We start from the raw sequence: 17151 nt of genomic DNA on the forward strand, positions 1-17151 counted from the left end.
CCCAACGCTAACCTTACCCTGCTTTTTTTCCTCACAAATCCATCAGGCTCTGCCCTCCCTCGGGCAAAGCCGACCAAAAATACCACGTCCCGCTCGTCGGCGCTCCCCTCCACGGAAGTCTTTAGTAAAAGGCGAAAGGCTTGTGCGTGCTGAAGGGGAGCCAGAGTGACCGTTTTTTTTGAAACCGCCCAAACGGCCCGCTCCCGACCCCTCCGTTGGCCCTGGCTCGCTCGTCCGCGGCGGCGTCCTTCCTTTCCGGGAAAAGGCGTGGAAACGCCACCGGCCGCAAAGGGGCTTTCACTCTCTCTCTCTTTCACTCTCTCTCTTTCACTCTCTCTCTTTCACTCTCTCTCTTTCACTCTCTCTCTCTTTCACTCTCACTCACTCACTCACTCACTCACTCACTCACTCACTCACTGTCTCCCCCATTTCAAGTCACTCACCTCACTTCAGGTTTTTTTTTTTTTTTTTTTTTTTATATCTAAAAGGGCGGGAAAACGCCGCCGGCCGACGGGGCTCCGCCGCCTCCGCCGCCTCCGCCGCCTCCGCCGCCGCCGCGCGTCAAACCCCTTTTTTCACCTCATCGCCACAAAAACCCAAGCCCCAACCCCAAAAACCCCAGCCCCAACCCCAAAAACCCCAGCCCCAACCCCAATCGCTCACTCCCTCGTTTTTTCCCTTTGACACGCTTAGAAAGAGTGCACCCTTCCCGGAGGCGCTGCAATACCGGGGCGATGCGCGGAGCGGACGGAGCGAGCCCCTGTTCCGACTCCCTGTGGCAAAAATCCGTTTAATATGTTGTCCTCGCATGGAGGACGTATCAGATATTAAACTGATAAGAACAGATTTTTTTTTTTTTTTTTTTTCTTCTAAAAAAAAAAGAAAAAGAAGTATTTATCAAATTCTAAAAACGTTTCTAAAAGACACATCAATACAAGACAGTCAACACATACAGGTTACCCAAAGGGCGTACAATACAAGGACCCAAAAGGGCGCACATTACAATTGCCCCACTAGGGGGTTACAAGTGGGAGTCCGAGGCCCGACAAAAGTCCACTCAAGCCCGCCCTTGGTGACTCCGTCTCCCTCTCCTCCCGATCTTCCTCGCCAGTGGAGTCAAGCGACTAGCCCGCTGCCTTCTGTCGCGACGGCCCCTGGGAAGGCCCATCCCTATGCCACTGCTCCCAGGCTGCCCTTCGGCGAGGTTTCTGTTCCGTTCCTCGGGTCCGGCCATCAGTCCGTCCGTCGGTCCATTCGCCCTCAGGTGGCCTGGCCCACCTCTGGGTTACCAGCAGTGTTGGGCGCCGAAACGCCCAACACTCTGAATTTGGGGACAAGTCCCCGCCTGGCGTCGGGGCCGAAGCCCCCAGGCAGGCGACCGCTCCGACCCTCCTCCGTCACCGAAACCCTATCAGGCGCTCCGGTATCGACGGGGGAGGGCCAATGGCTGTCCAATTAAGGACAGCCACTCACTTGATCTGAGCCAAAAGGCCGAGAAGCGATGACCCGCACTGCTCCGCGCCCCCCGCGCGCGGGGCCTCCGTGCGCCGGCCGGGACGTTTGGGCGCCGGCCGCTCTGGCGACCGCCGGACCGAGAACGGCCCCGACGACGGAAGCCAAAAGGAAACGCCGACGCCGCAGGGGAAGAAGAAGAAGCGGCGGCGGCGGGGACCGAGAAGACGGCAGCTAAAAGCAAAGGCCAAGCGGGCCACGGAGGAAGAAGCAGGGACCAAGAGGAAGCAGGGACCAAGAGGAAGCAGGGACCAAGAGGAAGCAGGGACCAAGAGGAAGCAGGGACCAAGAGGAAGCAGGGACCAAGAGGAAGCAGGGACCAAGAGGACCAAGAAGAAGCAGGGACCAAGAGGAAGCAGGGACCAAGAGGAAGCAGGGACCAAGAGGAAGCAGGGACCAAGAGGAAGCAGGGACCAAGAGGAAGCAGGGACCAAGAGGACCAAGAAGAAGCAGGGACCAAGAGGAAGCAGGGACCAAGAGGAAGCAGGGACCAAGAGGAAGCAGGGACCAAGAGGAAGCAGGGACCAAGAGGACCAAGAAGAAGCAGGGACCAAGAGGAAGCAGGGACCAAGAGGAAGCAGGGACCAAGAGGACCAAGAAGAAGCAGGGACCAAGAGGAAGCAGGGACCAAGAGGCCCAGCGGGCCACGGAAGGAGCAGGGACCAAAAGGCCAAGGGATCGGGATTAAGCAGAGGAAAAAGGAAGACAAAAAGACCTGCACGCACGCACGCACGCACCCACCCACCCACCCACCCACCCAGCCACCCAACGCTAACCTTACCCTGCTTTTTTTCCTCACAAATCCATCAGGCTCTGCCCTCCCTCGGGCAAAGCCGACCAAAAATACCACGTCCCGCTCGTCGGCGCTCCCCTCCACGGAAGTCTTTAGTAAAAGGCGAAAGGCTTGTGCGTGCTGAAGGGGAGCCAGAGTGACCGTTTTTTTTGAAACCGCCCAAACGGCCCGCTCCCGACCCCTCCGTTGGCCCTGGCTCGCTCGTCCGCGGCGGCGTCCTTCCTTTCCGGGAAAAGGCGTGGAAACGCCACCGGCCGCAAAGGGGCTTTCACTCTCTCTCTCTTTCACTCTCTCTCTTTCACTCTCTCTCTTTCACTCTCTCTCTTTCACTCTCTCTCTCTTTCACTCTCACTCACTCACTCACTCACTCACTCACTCACTCACTCACTGTCTCCCCCATTTCAAGTCACTCACCTCACTTCAGGTTTTTTTTTTTTTTTTTTTTTTATATCTAAAAGGGCGGGAAAACGCCGCCGGCCGACGGGGCTCCGCCGCCTCCGCCGCCTCCGCCGCCTCCGCCGCCGCCGCGCGTCAAACCCCTTTTTTCACCTCATCGCCACAAAAACCCAAGCCCCAACCCCAAAAACCCCAGCCCCAACCCCAAAAACCCCAGCCCCAACCCCAATCGCTCACTCCCTCGTTTTTTCCCTTTGACACGCTTAGAAAGAGTGCACCCTTCCCGGAGGCGCTGCAATACCGGGGCGATGCGCGGAGCGGACGGAGCGAGCCCCTGTTCCGACTCCCTGTGGCAAAAATCCGTTTAATATGTTGTCCTCGCATGGAGGACGTATCAGATATTAAACTGATAAGAACAGATACTACACTTGATCTTAGCCAAAAGGCCGAGAAGCGATGACCCGCACTGCTCCGCGCCCCCCGCGCGCGGGGCCTCCGTGCGCCGGCCGGGACGTTTGGGCGCCGGCCGCTCTGGCGACCGCCGGACCGAGAACGGCCCCGACGACGGAAGCCAAAAGGAAACGCCGACGCCGCAGGGGAAGAAGAAGAAGCGGCGGCGGCGGGGACCGAGAAGACGGCAGCTAAAAGCAAAGGCCAAGCGGGCCACGGAGGAAGAAGCAGGGACCAAGAGGAAGCAGGGACCAAGAGGAAGCAGGGACCAAGAGGAAGCAGGGACCAAGAGGAAGCAGGGACCAAGAGGAAGCAGGGACCAAGAGGAAGCAGGGACCAAGAGGACCAAGAAGAAGCAGGGACCAAGAGGAAGCAGGGACCAAGAGGAAGCAGGGACCAAGAGGACCAAGAAGAAGCAGGGACCAAGAGGAAGCAGGGACCAAGAGGAAGCAGGGACCAAGAGGACCAAGAAGAAGCAGGGACCAAGAGGAAGCAGGGACCAAGAGGCCCAGCGGGCCACGGAAGGAGCAGGGACCAAAAGGCCAAGGGATCGGGATTAAGCAGAGGAAAAAGGAAGACAAAAAGACCTGCACGCACGCACGCACGCACCCACCCACCCACCCACCCAGCCACCCAACGCTAACCTTACCCTGCTTTTTTTCCTCACAAATCCATCAGGCTCTGCCCTCCCTCGGGCAAAGCCGACCAAAAATACCACGTCCCGCTCGTCGGCGCTCCCCTCCACGGAAGTCTTTAGTAAAAGGCGAAAGGCTTGTGCGTGCTGAAGGGGAGCCAGAGTGACCGTTTTTTTTGAAACCGCCCAAACGGCCCGCTCCCGACCCCTCCGTTGGCCCTGGCTCGCTCGTCCGCGGCGGCGTCCTTCCTTTCCGGGAAAAGGCGTGGAAACGCCACCGGCCGCAAAGGGGCTTTCACTCTCTCTCTCTTTCACTCTCTCTCTTTCACTCTCTCTCTTTCACTCTCTCTCTTTCACTCTCTCTCTCTTTCACTCTCACTCACTCACTCACTCACTCACTCACTCACTCACTCACTGTCTCCCCCATTTCAAGTCACTCACCTCACTTCAGGTTTTTTTTTTTTTTTTTTTTTTTATATCTAAAAGGGCGGGAAAACGCCGCCGGCCGACGGGGCTCCGCCGCCTCCGCCGCCTCCGCCGCCTCCGCCGCCGCCGCGCGTCAAACCCCTTTTTTCACCTCATCGCCACAAAAACCCAAGCCCCAACCCCAAAAACCCCAGCCCCAACCCCAAAAACCCCAGCCCCAACCCCAATCGCTCACTCCCTCGTTTTTTCCCTTTGACACGCTTAGAAAGAGTGCACCCTTCCCGGAGGCGCTGCAATACCGGGGCGATGCGCGGAGCGGACGGAGCGAGCCCCTGTTCCGACTCCCTGTGGCAAAAATCCGTTTAATATGTTGTCCTCGCATGGAGGACGTATCAGATATTAAACTGATAAGAACAGATACTACACTTGATCTTAGCCAAAAGGCCGAGAAGCGATGACCCGCACTGCTCCGCGCCCCCCGCGCGCGGGGCCTCCGTGCGCCGGCCGGGACGTTTGGGCGCCGGCCGCTCTGGCGACCGCCGGACCGAGAACGGCCCCGACGACGGAAGCCAAAAGGAAACGCCGACGCCGCAGGGGAAGAAGAAGAAGCGGCGGCGGCGGGGACCGAGAAGACGGCAGCTAAAAGCAAAGGCCAAGCGGGCCACGGAGGAAGAAGCAGGGACCAAGAGGAAGCAGGGACCAAGAGGAAGCAGGGACCAAGAGGAAGCAGGGACCAAGAGGAAGCAGGGACCAAGAGGAAGCAGGGACCAAGAGGACCAAGAGGAAGCAGGGACCAAGAGGAAGCAGGGACCAAGAGGAAGCAGGGACCAAGAGGAAGCAGGGACCAAGAGGAAGCAGGGACCAAGAGGACCAAGAAGAAGCAGGGACCAAGAGGAAGCAGGGACCAAGAGGAAGCAGGGACCAAGAGGACCAAGAAGAAGCAGGGACCAAGAGGAAGCAGGGACCAAGAGGAAGCAGGGACCAAGAGGACCAAGAAGAAGCAGGGACCAAGAGGAAGCAGGGACCAAGAGGCCCAGCGGGCCACGGAAGGAGCAGGGACCAAAAGGCCAAGGGATCGGGATTAAGCAGAGGAAAAAGGAAGACAAAAAGACCTGCACGCACGCACGCACGCACCCACCCACCCACCCACCCAGCCACCCAACGCTAACCTTACCCTGCTTTTTTTCCTCACAAATCCATCAGGCTCTGCCCTCCCTCGGGCAAAGCCGACCAAAAATACCACGTCCCGCTCGTCGGCGCTCCCCTCCACGGAAGTCTTTAGTAAAAGGCGAAAGGCTTGTGCGTGCTGAAGGGGAGCCAGAGTGACCGTTTTTTTTGAAACCGCCCAAACGGCCCGCTCCCGACCCCTCCGTTGGCCCTGGCTCGCTCGTCCGCGGCGGCGTCCTTCCTTTCCGGGAAAAGGCGTGGAAACGCCACCGGCCGCAAAGGGGCTTTCACTCTCTCTCTCTTTCACTCTCTCTCTTTCACTCTCTCTCTTTCACTCTCTCTCTTTCACTCTCTCTCTCTTTCACTCTCACTCACTCACTCACTCACTCACTCACTCACTCACTCACTGTCTCCCCCATTTCAAGTCACTCACCTCACTTCAGGTTTTTTTTTTTTTTTTTTTTATATCTAAAAGGGCGGGAAAACGCCGCCGGCCGACGGGGCTCCGCCGCCTCCGCCGCCTCCGCCGCCTCCGCCGCCGCCGCGCGTCAAACCCCTTTTTTCACCTCATCGCCACAAAAACCCAAGCCCCAACCCCAAAAACCCCAGCCCCAACCCCAAAAACCCCAGCCCCAACCCCAATCGCTCACTCCCTCGTTTTTTCCCTTTGACACGCTTAGAAAGAGTGCACCCTTCCCGGAGGCGCTGCAATACCGGGGCGATGCGCGGAGCGGACGGAGCGAGCCCCTGTTCCGACTCCCTGTGGCAAAAATCCGTTTAATATGTTGTCCTCGCATGGAGGACGTATCAGATATTAAACTGATAAGAACAGATACTACACTTGATCTTAGCCAAAAGGCCGAGAAGCGATGACCCGCACTGCTCCGCGCCCCCCGCGCGCGGGGCCTCCGTGCGCCGGCCGGGACGTTTGGGCGCCGGCCGCTCTGGCGACCGCCGGACCGAGAACGGCCCCGACGACGGAAGCCAAAAGGAAACGCCGACGCCGCAGGGGAAGAAGAAGAAGCGGCGGCGGCGGGGACCGAGAAGACGGCAGCTAAAAGCAAAGGCCAAGCGGGCCACGGAGGAAGAAGCAGGGACCAAGAGGAAGCAGGGACCAAGAGGAAGCAGGGACCAAGAGGAAGCAGGGACCAAGAGGAAGCAGGGACCAAGAGGAAGCAGGGACCAAGAGGAAGCAGGGACCAAGAGGACCAAGAAGAAGCAGGGACCAAGAGGAAGCAGGGACCAAGAGGAAGCAGGGACCAAGAGGACCAAGAAGAAGCAGGGACCAAGAGGAAGCAGGGACCAAGAGGAAGCAGGGACCAAGAGGACCAAGAAGAAGCAGGGACCAAGAGGAAGCAGGGACCAAGAGGCCCAGCGGGCCACGGAAGGAGCAGGGACCAAAAGGCCAAGGGATCGGGATTAAGCAGAGGAAAAAGGAAGACAAAAAGACCTGCACGCACGCACGCACGCACCCACCCACCCACCCACCCAGCCACCCAACGCTAACCTTACCCTGCTTTTTTTCCTCACAAATCCATCAGGCTCTGCCCTCCCTCGGGCAAAGCCGACCAAAAATACCACGTCCCGCTCGTCGGCGCTCCCCTCCACGGAAGTCTTTAGTAAAAGGCGAAAGGCTTGTGCGTGCTGAAGGGGAGCCAGAGTGACCGTTTTTTTTGAAACCGCCCAAACGGCCCGCTCCCGACCCCTCCGTTGGCCCTGGCTCGCTCGTCCGCGGCGGCGTCCTTCCTTTCCGGGAAAAGGCGTGGAAACGCCACCGGCCGCAAAGGGGCTTTCACTCTCTCTCTCTTTCACTCTCTCTCTTTCACTCTCTCTCTTTCACTCTCTCTCTTTCACTCTCTCTCTCTTTCACTCTCACTCACTCACTCACTCACTCACTCACTCACTCACTCACTGTCTCCCCCATTTCAAGTCACTCACCTCACTTCAGGTTTTTTTTTTTTTTTTTTTTTTATATCTAAAAGGGCGGGAAAACGCCGCCGGCCGACGGGGCTCCGCCGCCTCCGCCGCCTCCGCCGCCTCCGCCGCCGCCGCGCGTCAAACCCCTTTTTTCACCTCATCGCCACAAAAACCCAAGCCCCAACCCCAAAAACCCCAGCCCCAACCCCAAAAACCCCAGCCCCAACCCCAATCGCTCACTCCCTCGTTTTTTCCCTTTGACACGCTTAGAAAGAGTGCACCCTTCCCGGAGGCGCTGCAATACCGGGGCGATGCGCGGAGCGGACGGAGCGAGCCCCTGTTCCGACTCCCTGTGGCAAAAATCCGTTTAATATGTTGTCCTCGCATGGAGGACGTATCAGATATTAAACTGATAAGAACAGATACTACACTTGATCTTAGCCAAAAGGCCGAGAAGCGATGACCCGCACTGCTCCGCGCCCCCCGCGCGCGGGGCCTCCGTGCGCCGGCCGGGACGTTTGGGCGCCGGCCGCTCTGGCGACCGCCGGACCGAGAACGGCCCCGACGACGGAAGCCAAAAGGAAACGCCGACGCCGCAGGGGAAGAAGAAGAAGCGGCGGCGGCGGGGACCGAGAAGACGGCAGCTAAAAGCAAAGGCCAAGCGGGCCACGGAGGAAGAAGCAGGGACCAAGAGGAAGCAGGGACCAAGAGGAAGCAGGGACCAAGAGGAAGCAGGGACCAAGAGGAAGCAGGGACCAAGAGGAAGCAGGGACCAAGAGGACCAAGAGGAAGCAGGGACCAAGAGGAAGCAGGGACCAAGAGGAAGCAGGGACCAAGAGGAAGCAGGGACCAAGAGGAAGCAGGGACCAAGAGGACCAAGAAGAAGCAGGGACCAAGAGGAAGCAGGGACCAAGAGGAAGCAGGGACCAAGAGGACCAAGAAGAAGCAGGGACCAAGAGGAAGCAGGGACCAAGAGGAAGCAGGGACCAAGAGGACCAAGAAGAAGCAGGGACCAAGAGGAAGCAGGGACCAAGAGGCCCAGCGGGCCACGGAAGGAGCAGGGACCAAAAGGCCAAGGGATCGGGATTAAGCAGAGGAAAAAGGAAGACAAAAAGACCTGCACGCACGCACGCACGCACCCACCCACCCACCCACCCAGCCACCCAACGCTAACCTTACCCTGCTTTTTTTCCTCACAAATCCATCAGGCTCTGCCCTCCCTCGGGCAAAGCCGACCAAAAATACCACGTCCCGCTCGTCGGCGCTCCCCTCCACGGAAGTCTTTAGTAAAAGGCGAAAGGCTTGTGCGTGCTGAAGGGGAGCCAGAGTGACCGTTTTTTTTGAAACCGCCCAAACGGCCCGCTCCCGACCCCTCCGTTGGCCCTGGCTCGCTCGTCCGCGGCGGCGTCCTTCCTTTCCGGGAAAAGGCGTGGAAACGCCACCGGCCGCAAAGGGGCTTTCACTCTCTCTCTCTTTCACTCTCTCTCTTTCACTCTCTCTCTTTCACTCTCTCTCTTTCACTCTCTCTCTCTTTCACTCTCACTCACTCACTCACTCACTCACTCACTCACTCACTCACTGTCTCCCCCATTTCAAGTCACTCACCTCACTTCAGGTTTTTTTTTTTTTTTTTTTTTTATATCTAAAAGGGCGGGAAAACGCCGCCGGCCGACGGGGCTCCGCCGCCTCCGCCGCCTCCGCCGCCTCCGCCGCCGCCGCGCGTCAAACCCCTTTTTTCACCTCATCGCCACAAAAACCCAAGCCCCAACCCCAAAAACCCCAGCCCCAACCCCAAAAACCCCAGCCCCAACCCCAATCGCTCACTCCCTCGTTTTTTCCCTTTGACACGCTTAGAAAGAGTGCACCCTTCCCGGAGGCGCTGCAATACCGGGGCGATGCGCGGAGCGGACGGAGCGAGCCCCTGTTCCGACTCCCTGTGGCAAAAATCCGTTTAATATGTTGTCCTCGCATGGAGGACGTATCAGATATTAAACTGATAAGAACAGATACTACACTTGATCTTAGCCAAAAGGCCGAGAAGCGATGACCCGCACTGCTCCGCGCCCCCCGCGCGCGGGGCCTCCGTGCGCCGGCCGGGACGTTTGGGCGCCGGCCGCTCTGGCGACCGCCGGACCGAGAACGGCCCCGACGACGGAAGCCAAAAGGAAACGCCGACGCCGCAGGGGAAGAAGAAGAAGCGGCGGCGGCGGGGACCGAGAAGACGGCAGCTAAAAGCAAAGGCCAAGCGGGCCACGGAGGAAGAAGCAGGGACCAAGAGGAAGCAGGGACCAAGAGGAAGCAGGGACCAAGAGGAAGCAGGGACCAAGAGGAAGCAGGGACCAAGAGGAAGCAGGGACCAAGAGGACCAAGAAGAAGCAGGGACCAAGAGGAAGCAGGGACCAAGAGGAAGCAGGGACCAAGAGGAAGCAGGGACCAAGAGGAAGCAGGGACCAAGAGGACCAAGAAGAAGCAGGGACCAAGAGGAAGCAGGGACCAAGAGGAAGCAGGGACCAAGAGGACCAAGAAGAAGCAGGGACCAAGAGGAAGCAGGGACCAAGAGGAAGCAGGGACCAAGAGGACCAAGAAGAAGCAGGGACCAAGAGGAAGCAGGGACCAAGAGGCCCAGCGGGCCACGGAAGGAGCAGGGACCAAAAGGCCAAGGGATCGGGATTAAGCAGAGGAAAAAGGAAGACAAAAAGACCTGCACGCACGCACGCACGCACCCACCCACCCACCCACCCAGCCACCCAACGCTAACCTTACCCTGCTTTTTTTCCTCACAAATCCATCAGGCTCTGCCCTCCCTCGGGCAAAGCCGACCAAAAATACCACGTCCCGCTCGTCGGCGCTCCCCTCCACGGAAGTCTTTAGTAAAAGGCGAAAGGCTTGTGCGTGCTGAAGGGGAGCCAGAGTGACCGTTTTTTTTGAAACCGCCCAAACGGCCCGCTCCCGACCCCTCCGTTGGCCCTGGCTCGCTCGTCCGCGGCGGCGTCCTTCCTTTCCGGGAAAAGGCGTGGAAACGCCACCGGCCGCAAAGGGGCTTTCACTCTCTCTCTCTTTCACTCTCTCTCTTTCACTCTCTCTCTTTCACTCTCTCTCTTTCACTCTCTCTCTCTTTCACTCTCACTCACTCACTCACTCACTCACTCACTCACTCACTCACTGTCTCCCCCATTTCAAGTCACTCACCTCACTTCAGGTTTTTTTTTTTTTTTTTTTTTTATATCTAAAAGGGCGGGAAAACGCCGCCGGCCGACGGGGCTCCGCCGCCTCCGCCGCCTCCGCCGCCTCCGCCTCCGCCGCCGCCGCGCGTCAAACCCCTTTTTTCACCTCATCGCCACAAAAACCCAAGCCCCAACCCCAAAAACCCCAGCCCCAACCCCAAAAACCCCAGCCCCAACCCCAATCGCTCACTCCCTCGTTTTTTCCCTTTGACACGCTTAGAAAGAGTGCACCCTTCCCGGAGGCGCTGCAATACCGGGGCGATGCGCGGAGCGGACGGAGCGAGCCCCTGTTCCGACTCCCTGTGGCAAAAATCCGTTTAATATGTTGTCCTCGCATGGAGGACGTATCAGATATTAAACTGATAAGAACAGATACTACACTTGATCTTAGCCAAAAGGCCGAGAAGCGATGACCCGCACTGCTCCGCGCCCCCCGCGCGCGGGGCCTCCGTGCGCCGGCCGGGACGTTTGGGCGCCGGCCGCTCTGGCGACCGCCGGACCGAGAACGGCCCCGACGACGGAAGCCAAAAGGAAACGCCGACGCCGCAGGGGAAGAAGAAGAAGCGGCGGCGGCGGGGACCGAGAAGACGGCAGCTAAAAGCAAAGGCCAAGCGGGCCACGGAGGAAGAAGCAGGGACCAAGAGGAAGCAGGGACCAAGAGGAAGCAGGGACCAAGAGGAAGCAGGGACCAAGAGGAAGCAGGGACCAAGAGGAAGCAGGGACCAAGAGGACCAAGAAGAAGCAGGGACCAAGAGGAAGCAGGGACCAAGAGGAAGCAGGGACCAAGAGGAAGCAGGGACCAAGAGGAAGCAGGGACCAAGAGGACCAAGAAGAAGCAGGGACCAAGAGGAAGCAGGGACCAAGAGGAAGCAGGGACCAAGAGGACCAAGAAGAAGCAGGGACCAAGAGGAAGCAGGGACCAAGAGGAAGCAGGGACCAAGAGGACCAAGAAGAAGCAGGGACCAAGAGGAAGCAGGGACCAAGAGGCCCAGCGGGCCACGGAAGGAGCAGGGACCAAAAGGCCAAGGGATCGGGATTAAGCAGAGGAAAAAGGAAGACAAAAAGACCTGCACGCACGCACGCACCCACCCACCCACCCACCCACCCAGCCACCCAACGCTAACCTTACCCTGCTTTTTTTCCTCACAAATCCATCAGGCTCTGCCCTCCCTCGGGCAAAGCCGACCAAAAATACCACGTCCCGCTCGTCGGCGCTCCCCTCCACGGAAGTCTTTAGTAAAAGGCGAAAGGCTTGTGCGTGCTGAAGGGGAGCCAGAGTGACCGTTTTTTTTGAAACCGCCCAAACGGCCCGCTCCCGACCCCTCCGTTGGCCCTGGCTCGCTCGTCCGCGGCGGCGTCCTTCCTTTCCGGGAAAAGGCGTGGAAACGCCACCGGCCGCAAAGGGGCTTTCACTCTCTCTCTCTTTCACTCTCTCTCTTTCACTCTCTCTCTTTCACTCTCTCTCTTTCACTCTCTCTCTCTTTCACTCTCACTCACTCACTCACTCACTCACTCACTCACTCACTCACTCACTCACTCACTGTCTCCCCCATTTCAAGTCACTCACCTCACTTCAGGTTTTTTTTTTTTTTTTTTTTTATATCTAAAAGGGCGGGAAAACGCCGCCGGCCGACGGGGCTCCGCCGCCTCCGCCGCCTCCGCCGCCTCCGCCGCCGCCGCGCGTCAAACCCCTTTTTTCACCTCATCGCCACAAAAACCCAAGCCCCAACCCCAAAAACCCCAGCCCCAACCCCAAAAACCCCAGCCCCAACCCCAATCGCTCACTCCCTCGTTTTTTCCCTTTGACACGCTTAGAAAGAGTGCACCCTTCCCGGAGGCGCTGCAATACCGGGGCGATGCGCGGAGCGGACGGAGCGAGCCCCTGTTCCGACTCCCTGTGGCAAAAATCCGTTTAATATGTTGTCCTCGCATGGAGGACGTATCAGATATTAAACTGATAAGAACAGATTTTTTTTTTTTTTTTTTTTTTTCTTCTAAAAAAAAAGAAAAAGAAGTATTTATCAAATTCTAAAAACGTTTCTAAAAGACACATCAATACAAGACAGTCAACACATACAGGTTACCCAAAGGGCGTACAATACAAGGACCCAAAAGGGCGCACATTACAATTGCCCCACTAGGGGGTTACAAGTGGGAGTCCGAGGCCCGACAAAAGTCCACTCAAGCCCGCCCTTGGTGACTCCGTCTCCCTCTCCTCCCGATCTTCCTCGCCAGTGGAGTCAAGCGACTAGCCCGCTGCCTTCTGTCGCGACGGCCCCTGGGAAGGCCCATCCCTATGCCACTGCTCCCAGGCTGCCCTTCGGCGAGGTTTCTGTTCCGTTCCTCGGGTCCGGCCATCAGTCCGTCCGTCGGTCCATTCGCCCTCAGGTGGCCTGGCCCACCTCTGGGTTACCAGCAGTGTTGGGCGCCGAAACGCCCAACACTCTGAATTTGGGGACAAGTCCCCGCCTGGCGTCGGGGCCGAAGCCCCCAGGCAGGCGACCGCTCCGACCCTCCTCCGTCACCGAAACCCTATCAGGCGCTCCGGTATCGACGGGGGAGGGCCAATGGCTGTCCAATTAAGGACAGCCACTCACTTGATCTGAGCCAAAAGGCCGAGAAGCGATGACCCGCACTGCTCCGCGCCCCCCGCGCGCGGGGCCTCCGTGCGCCGGCCGGGACGTTTGGGCGCCGGCCGCTCTGGCGACCGCCGGACCGAGAACGGCCCCGACGACGGAAGCCAAAAGGAAACGCCGACGCCGCAGGGGAAGAAGAAGAAGCGGCGGCGGCGGGGACCGAGAAGACGGCAGCTAAAAGCAAAGGCCAAGCGGGCCACGGAGGAAGAAGCAGGGACCAAGAGGAAGCAGGGACCAAGAGGAAGCAGGGACCAAGAGGAAGCAGGGACCAAGAGGAAGCAGGGACCAAGAGGAAGCAGGGACCAAGAGGAAGCAGGGACCAAGAGGACCAAGAAGAAGCAGGGACCAAGAGGAAGCAGGGACCAAGAGGAAGCAGGGACCAAGAGGAAGCAGGGACCAAGAGGAAGCAGGGACCAAGAGGAAGCAGGGACCAAGAGGACCAAGAAGAAGCAGGGACCAAGAGGAAGCAGGGACCAAGAGGAAGCAGGGACCAAGAGGAAGCAGGGACCAAGAGGAAGCAGGGACCAAGAGGACCAAGAAGAAGCAGGGACCAAGAGGAAGCAGGGACCAAGAGGAAGCAGGGACCAAGAGGACCAAGAAGAAGCAGGGACCAAGAGGAAGCAGGGACCAAGAGGCCCAGCGGGCCACGGAAGGAGCAGGGACCAAAAGGCCAAGGGATCGGGATTAAGCAGAGGAAAAAGGAAGACAAAAAGACCTGCACGCACGCACGCACGCACCCACCCACCCACCCACCCACCCAGCCACCCAACGCTAACCTTACCCTGCTTTTTTTCCTCACAAATCCATCAGGCTCTGCCCTCCCTCGGGCAAAGCCGACCAAAAATACCACGTCCCGCTCGTCGGCGCTCCCCTCCACGGAAGTCTTTAGTAAAAGGCGAAAGGCTTGTGCGTGCTGAAGGGGAGCCAGAGTGACCGTTTTTTTTGAAACCGCCCAAACGGCCCGCTCCCGACCCCTCCGTTGGCCCTGGCTCGCTCGTCCGCGGCGGCGTCCTTCCTTTCCGGGAAAAGGCGTGGAAACGCCACCGGCCGCAAAGGGGCTTTCACTCTCTCTCTCTTTCACTCTCTCTCTTTCACTCTCTCTCTTTCACTCTCTCTCTTTCACTCTCTCTCTCTTTCACTCTCACTCACTCACTCACTCACTCACTCACTCACTCACTCACTGTCTCCCCCATTTCAAGTCACTCACCTCACTTCAGGTTTTTTTTTTTTTTTTTTTTATATCTAAAAGGGCGGGAAAACGCCGCCGGCCGACGGGGCTCCGCCGCCTCCGCCGCCTCCGCCGCCTCCGCCGCCGCCGCGCGTCAAACCCCTTTTTTCACCTCATCGCCACAAAAACCCAAGCCCCAACCCCAAAAACCCCAGCCCCAACCCCAAAAACCCCAGCCCCAACCCCAATCGCTCACTCCCTCGTTTTTTCCCTTTGACACGCTTAGAAAGAGTGCACCCTTCCCGGAGGCGCTGCAATACCGGGGCGATGCGCGGAGCGGACGGAGCGAGCCCCTGTTCCGACTCCCTGTGGCAAAAATCCGTTTAATATGTTGTCCTCGCATGGAGGACGTATCAGATATTAAACTGATAAGAACAGATACTACACTTGATCTTAGCCAAAAGGCCGAGAAGCGATGACCCGCACTGCTCCGCGCCCCCCGCGCGCGGGGCCTCCGTGCGCCGGCCGGGACGTTTGGGCGCCGGCCGCTCTGGCGACCGCCGGACCGAGAACGGCCCCGACGACGGAAGCCAAAAGGAAACGCCGACGCCGCAGGGGAAGAAGAAGAAGCGGCGGCGGCGGGGACCGAGAAGACGGCAGCTAAAAGCAAAGGCCAAGCGGGCCACGGAGGAAGAAGCAGGGACCAAGAGGAAGCAGGGACCAAGAGGAAGCAGGGACCAAGAGGAAGCAGGGACCAAGAGGAAGCAGGGACCAAGAGGAAGCAGGGACCAAGAGGACCAAGAAGAAGCAGGGACCAAGAGGAAGCAGGGACCAAGAGGAAGCAGGGACCAAGAGGAAGCAGGGACCAAGAGGAAGCAGGGACCAAGAGGACCAAGAAGAAGCAGGGACCAAGAGGAAGCAGGGACCAAGAGGAAGCAGGGACCAAGAGGACCAAGAAGAAGCAGGGACCAAGAGGAAGCAGGGACCAAGAGGAAGCAGGGACCAAGAGGACCAAGAAGAAGCAGGGACCAAGAGGAAGCAGGGACCAAGAGGCCCAGCGGGCCACGGAAGGAGCAGGGACCAAAAGGCCAAGGGATCGGGATTAAGCAGAGGAAAAAGGAAGACAAAAAGACCTGCACGCACGCACGCACGCACCCACCCACCCACCCACCCAGCCACCCAACGCTAACCTTACCCTGCTTTTTTTCCTCACAAATCCATCAGGCTCTGCCCTCCCTCGGGCAAAGCCGACCAAAAATACCACGTCCCGCTCGTCGGCGCTCCCCTCCACGGAAGTCTTTAGTAAAAGGCGAAAGGCTTGTGCGTGCTGAAGGGGAGCCAGAGTGACCGTTTTTTTTGAAACCGCCCAAACGGCCCGCTCCCGACCCCTCCGTTGGCCCTGGCTCGCTCGTCCGCGGCGGCGTCCTTCCTTTCCGGGAAAAGGCGTGGAAACGCCACCGGCCGCAAAGGGGCTTTCACTCTCTCTCTCTTTCACTCTCTCTCTTTCACTCTCTCTCTTTCACTCTCTCTCTTTCACTCTCTCTCTCTTTCACTCTCACTCACTCACTCACTCACTCACTCACTCACTCACTCACTCACTCACTCACTGTCTCCCCCATTTCAAGTCACTCACCTCACTTCAGGTTTTTTTTTTTTTTTTTTTTATATCTAAAAGGGCGGGAAAACGCCGCCGGCCGACGGGGCTCCGCCGCCTCCGCCGCCTCCGCCGCCTCCGCCGCCGCCGCGCGTCAAACCCCTTTTTTCACCTCATCGCCACAAAAACCCAAGCCCCAACCCCAAAAACCCCAGCCCCAACCCCAAAAACCCCAGCCCCAACCCCAATCGCTCACTCCCTCGTTTTTTCCCTTTGACACGCTTAGAAAGAGTGCACCCTTCCCGGAGGCGCTGCAATACCGGGGCGATGCGCGGAGCGGACGGAGCGAGCCCCTGTTCCGACTCCCTGTGGCAAAAATCCGTTTAATATGTTGTCCTCGCATGGAGGACGTATCAGATATTAAACTGATAAGAACAGATTTTTTTTTTTTTTTTTTTTTTCTTCTAAAAAAAAAAGAAAAAGAAGTATTTATCAAATTCTAAAAACGTTTCTAAAAGACACATCAATACAAGACAGTCAACACATACAGGTTACCCAAAGGGCGTACAATACAAGGACCCAAAAGGGCGCACATTACAATTGCCCCACTAGGGGGTTACAAGTGGGAGTCCGAGGCCCGACAAAAGTCCACTCAAGCCCGCCCTTGGTGACTCCGTCTCCCTCTCCTCCCGATCTTCCTCGCCAGTGGAGTCAAGCGACTAGCCCGCTGCCTTCTGTCGCGACGGCCCCTGGGAAGGCCCATCCCTATGCCACTGCTCCCAGGCTGCCCTTCGGCGAGGTTTCTGTTCCGTTCCTCGGGTCCGGCCATCAGTCCGTCCGTCGGTCCATTCGCCCTCAGGTGGCCTGGCCCACCTCTGGGTTACCAGCAGTGTTGGGCGCCGAAACGCCCAACACTCTGAATTTGGGGACAAGTCCCCGCCTGGCGTCGGGGCCGAAGCCCCCAGGCAGGCGACCGCTCCGACCCTCCTCCGTCACCGAAACCCTATCAGGCGCTCCGGTATCGACGGGGGAGGGCCAATGGCTGTCCAATTAAGGACAGCCACTCACTTGATCTGAGCCAAAAGGCCGAGAAGCGATGACCCGCACTGCTCCGCGCCCCCCGCGCGCGGGGCCTCCGTGCGCCGGCCGGGACGTTTGGGCGCCGGCCGCTCTGGCGACCGCCGGACCGAGAACGGCCCCGACGACGGAAGCCAAAAGGAAACGCCGACGCCGC

The 17151-nt window shown here is 58.6% G+C and overlaps 18 non-coding genes and 2 pseudogenes across 18 annotated transcripts; all 20 read right to left on the bottom strand.

Moving 5' to 3' along the window:
• Nucleotides 1-50: 50 nt before the first annotated feature.
• LOC146292653 (U5 spliceosomal RNA) lies at nt 51-169 on the bottom strand. Its single transcript, XR_014754605.1, has one exon. It is a non-coding gene; the product is annotated as a U5 spliceosomal RNA (small nuclear RNA).
• A 524-nt stretch (nt 170-693) lies between these two features.
• Nucleotides 694-886, bottom strand: LOC146292654 (U2 spliceosomal RNA). The gene has a single exon (XR_014754772.1). It is a non-coding gene; the product is annotated as a U2 spliceosomal RNA (small nuclear RNA).
• Nucleotides 887-2326: 1440 nt separating this feature from the next.
• On the bottom strand, nt 2327-2445 carry LOC146292655 (U5 spliceosomal RNA). Its single transcript, XR_014754606.1, has one exon. It is a non-coding gene; the product is annotated as a U5 spliceosomal RNA (small nuclear RNA).
• A 523-nt stretch (nt 2446-2968) lies between these two features.
• LOC146292656 (U2 spliceosomal RNA) lies at nt 2969-3159 on the bottom strand. The gene has a single exon (XR_014754711.1). It is a non-coding gene; the product is annotated as a U2 spliceosomal RNA (small nuclear RNA).
• Nucleotides 3160-3833: 674 nt separating this feature from the next.
• On the bottom strand, nt 3834-3952 carry LOC146292657 (U5 spliceosomal RNA). Its single transcript, XR_014754607.1, has one exon. It is a non-coding gene; the product is annotated as a U5 spliceosomal RNA (small nuclear RNA).
• Nucleotides 3953-4476: 524 nt separating this feature from the next.
• Nucleotides 4477-4667, bottom strand: LOC146292658 (U2 spliceosomal RNA). Its single transcript, XR_014754712.1, has one exon. It is a non-coding gene; the product is annotated as a U2 spliceosomal RNA (small nuclear RNA).
• A 751-nt stretch (nt 4668-5418) lies between these two features.
• Nucleotides 5419-5537, bottom strand: LOC146292659 (U5 spliceosomal RNA). The gene has a single exon (XR_014754608.1). It is a non-coding gene; the product is annotated as a U5 spliceosomal RNA (small nuclear RNA).
• Nucleotides 5538-6058: 521 nt separating this feature from the next.
• LOC146292660 (U2 spliceosomal RNA) lies at nt 6059-6249 on the bottom strand. Its single transcript, XR_014754713.1, has one exon. It is a non-coding gene; the product is annotated as a U2 spliceosomal RNA (small nuclear RNA).
• A 674-nt stretch (nt 6250-6923) lies between these two features.
• Nucleotides 6924-7042, bottom strand: LOC146292661 (U5 spliceosomal RNA). The gene has a single exon (XR_014754610.1). It is a non-coding gene; the product is annotated as a U5 spliceosomal RNA (small nuclear RNA).
• Nucleotides 7043-7565: 523 nt separating this feature from the next.
• Nucleotides 7566-7756, bottom strand: LOC146292662 (U2 spliceosomal RNA). Its single transcript, XR_014754714.1, has one exon. It is a non-coding gene; the product is annotated as a U2 spliceosomal RNA (small nuclear RNA).
• A 751-nt stretch (nt 7757-8507) lies between these two features.
• Nucleotides 8508-8626, bottom strand: LOC146292663 (U5 spliceosomal RNA). The gene has a single exon (XR_014754611.1). It is a non-coding gene; the product is annotated as a U5 spliceosomal RNA (small nuclear RNA).
• Nucleotides 8627-9149: 523 nt separating this feature from the next.
• LOC146292664 (U2 spliceosomal RNA) lies at nt 9150-9340 on the bottom strand. Its single transcript, XR_014754715.1, has one exon. It is a non-coding gene; the product is annotated as a U2 spliceosomal RNA (small nuclear RNA).
• Nucleotides 9341-10091: 751 nt separating this feature from the next.
• Nucleotides 10092-10210, bottom strand: LOC146292665 (U5 spliceosomal RNA). The gene has a single exon (XR_014754612.1). It is a non-coding gene; the product is annotated as a U5 spliceosomal RNA (small nuclear RNA).
• Nucleotides 10211-10739: 529 nt separating this feature from the next.
• Nucleotides 10740-10930, bottom strand: LOC146292666 (U2 spliceosomal RNA). Its single transcript, XR_014754716.1, has one exon. It is a non-coding gene; the product is annotated as a U2 spliceosomal RNA (small nuclear RNA).
• Nucleotides 10931-11681: 751 nt separating this feature from the next.
• Nucleotides 11682-11800, bottom strand: LOC146292667 (U5 spliceosomal RNA). The gene has a single exon (XR_014754613.1). It is a non-coding gene; the product is annotated as a U5 spliceosomal RNA (small nuclear RNA).
• Nucleotides 11801-12334: 534 nt separating this feature from the next.
• On the bottom strand, nt 12335-12535 carry LOC146292668 (U2 spliceosomal RNA; annotated as a pseudogene).
• A 1434-nt stretch (nt 12536-13969) lies between these two features.
• Nucleotides 13970-14088, bottom strand: LOC146292669 (U5 spliceosomal RNA). Its single transcript, XR_014754614.1, has one exon. It is a non-coding gene; the product is annotated as a U5 spliceosomal RNA (small nuclear RNA).
• A 521-nt stretch (nt 14089-14609) lies between these two features.
• LOC146292670 (U2 spliceosomal RNA) lies at nt 14610-14800 on the bottom strand. The gene has a single exon (XR_014754717.1). It is a non-coding gene; the product is annotated as a U2 spliceosomal RNA (small nuclear RNA).
• Nucleotides 14801-15551: 751 nt separating this feature from the next.
• LOC146292671 (U5 spliceosomal RNA) lies at nt 15552-15670 on the bottom strand. Its single transcript, XR_014754615.1, has one exon. It is a non-coding gene; the product is annotated as a U5 spliceosomal RNA (small nuclear RNA).
• A 533-nt stretch (nt 15671-16203) lies between these two features.
• LOC146292672 (U2 spliceosomal RNA) lies at nt 16204-16404 on the bottom strand (annotated as a pseudogene).
• Nucleotides 16405-17151: the final 747 nt, after the last annotated feature.

Source organism: Hypomesus nipponensis, chromosome 4, assembly GCF_054491055.1.
Source record: "Hypomesus nipponensis isolate SF chromosome 4, ASM5449105v1, whole genome shotgun sequence".
Classification (NCBI taxonomy): domain Eukaryota; kingdom Metazoa; phylum Chordata; class Actinopteri; order Osmeriformes; family Osmeridae; genus Hypomesus; species Hypomesus nipponensis.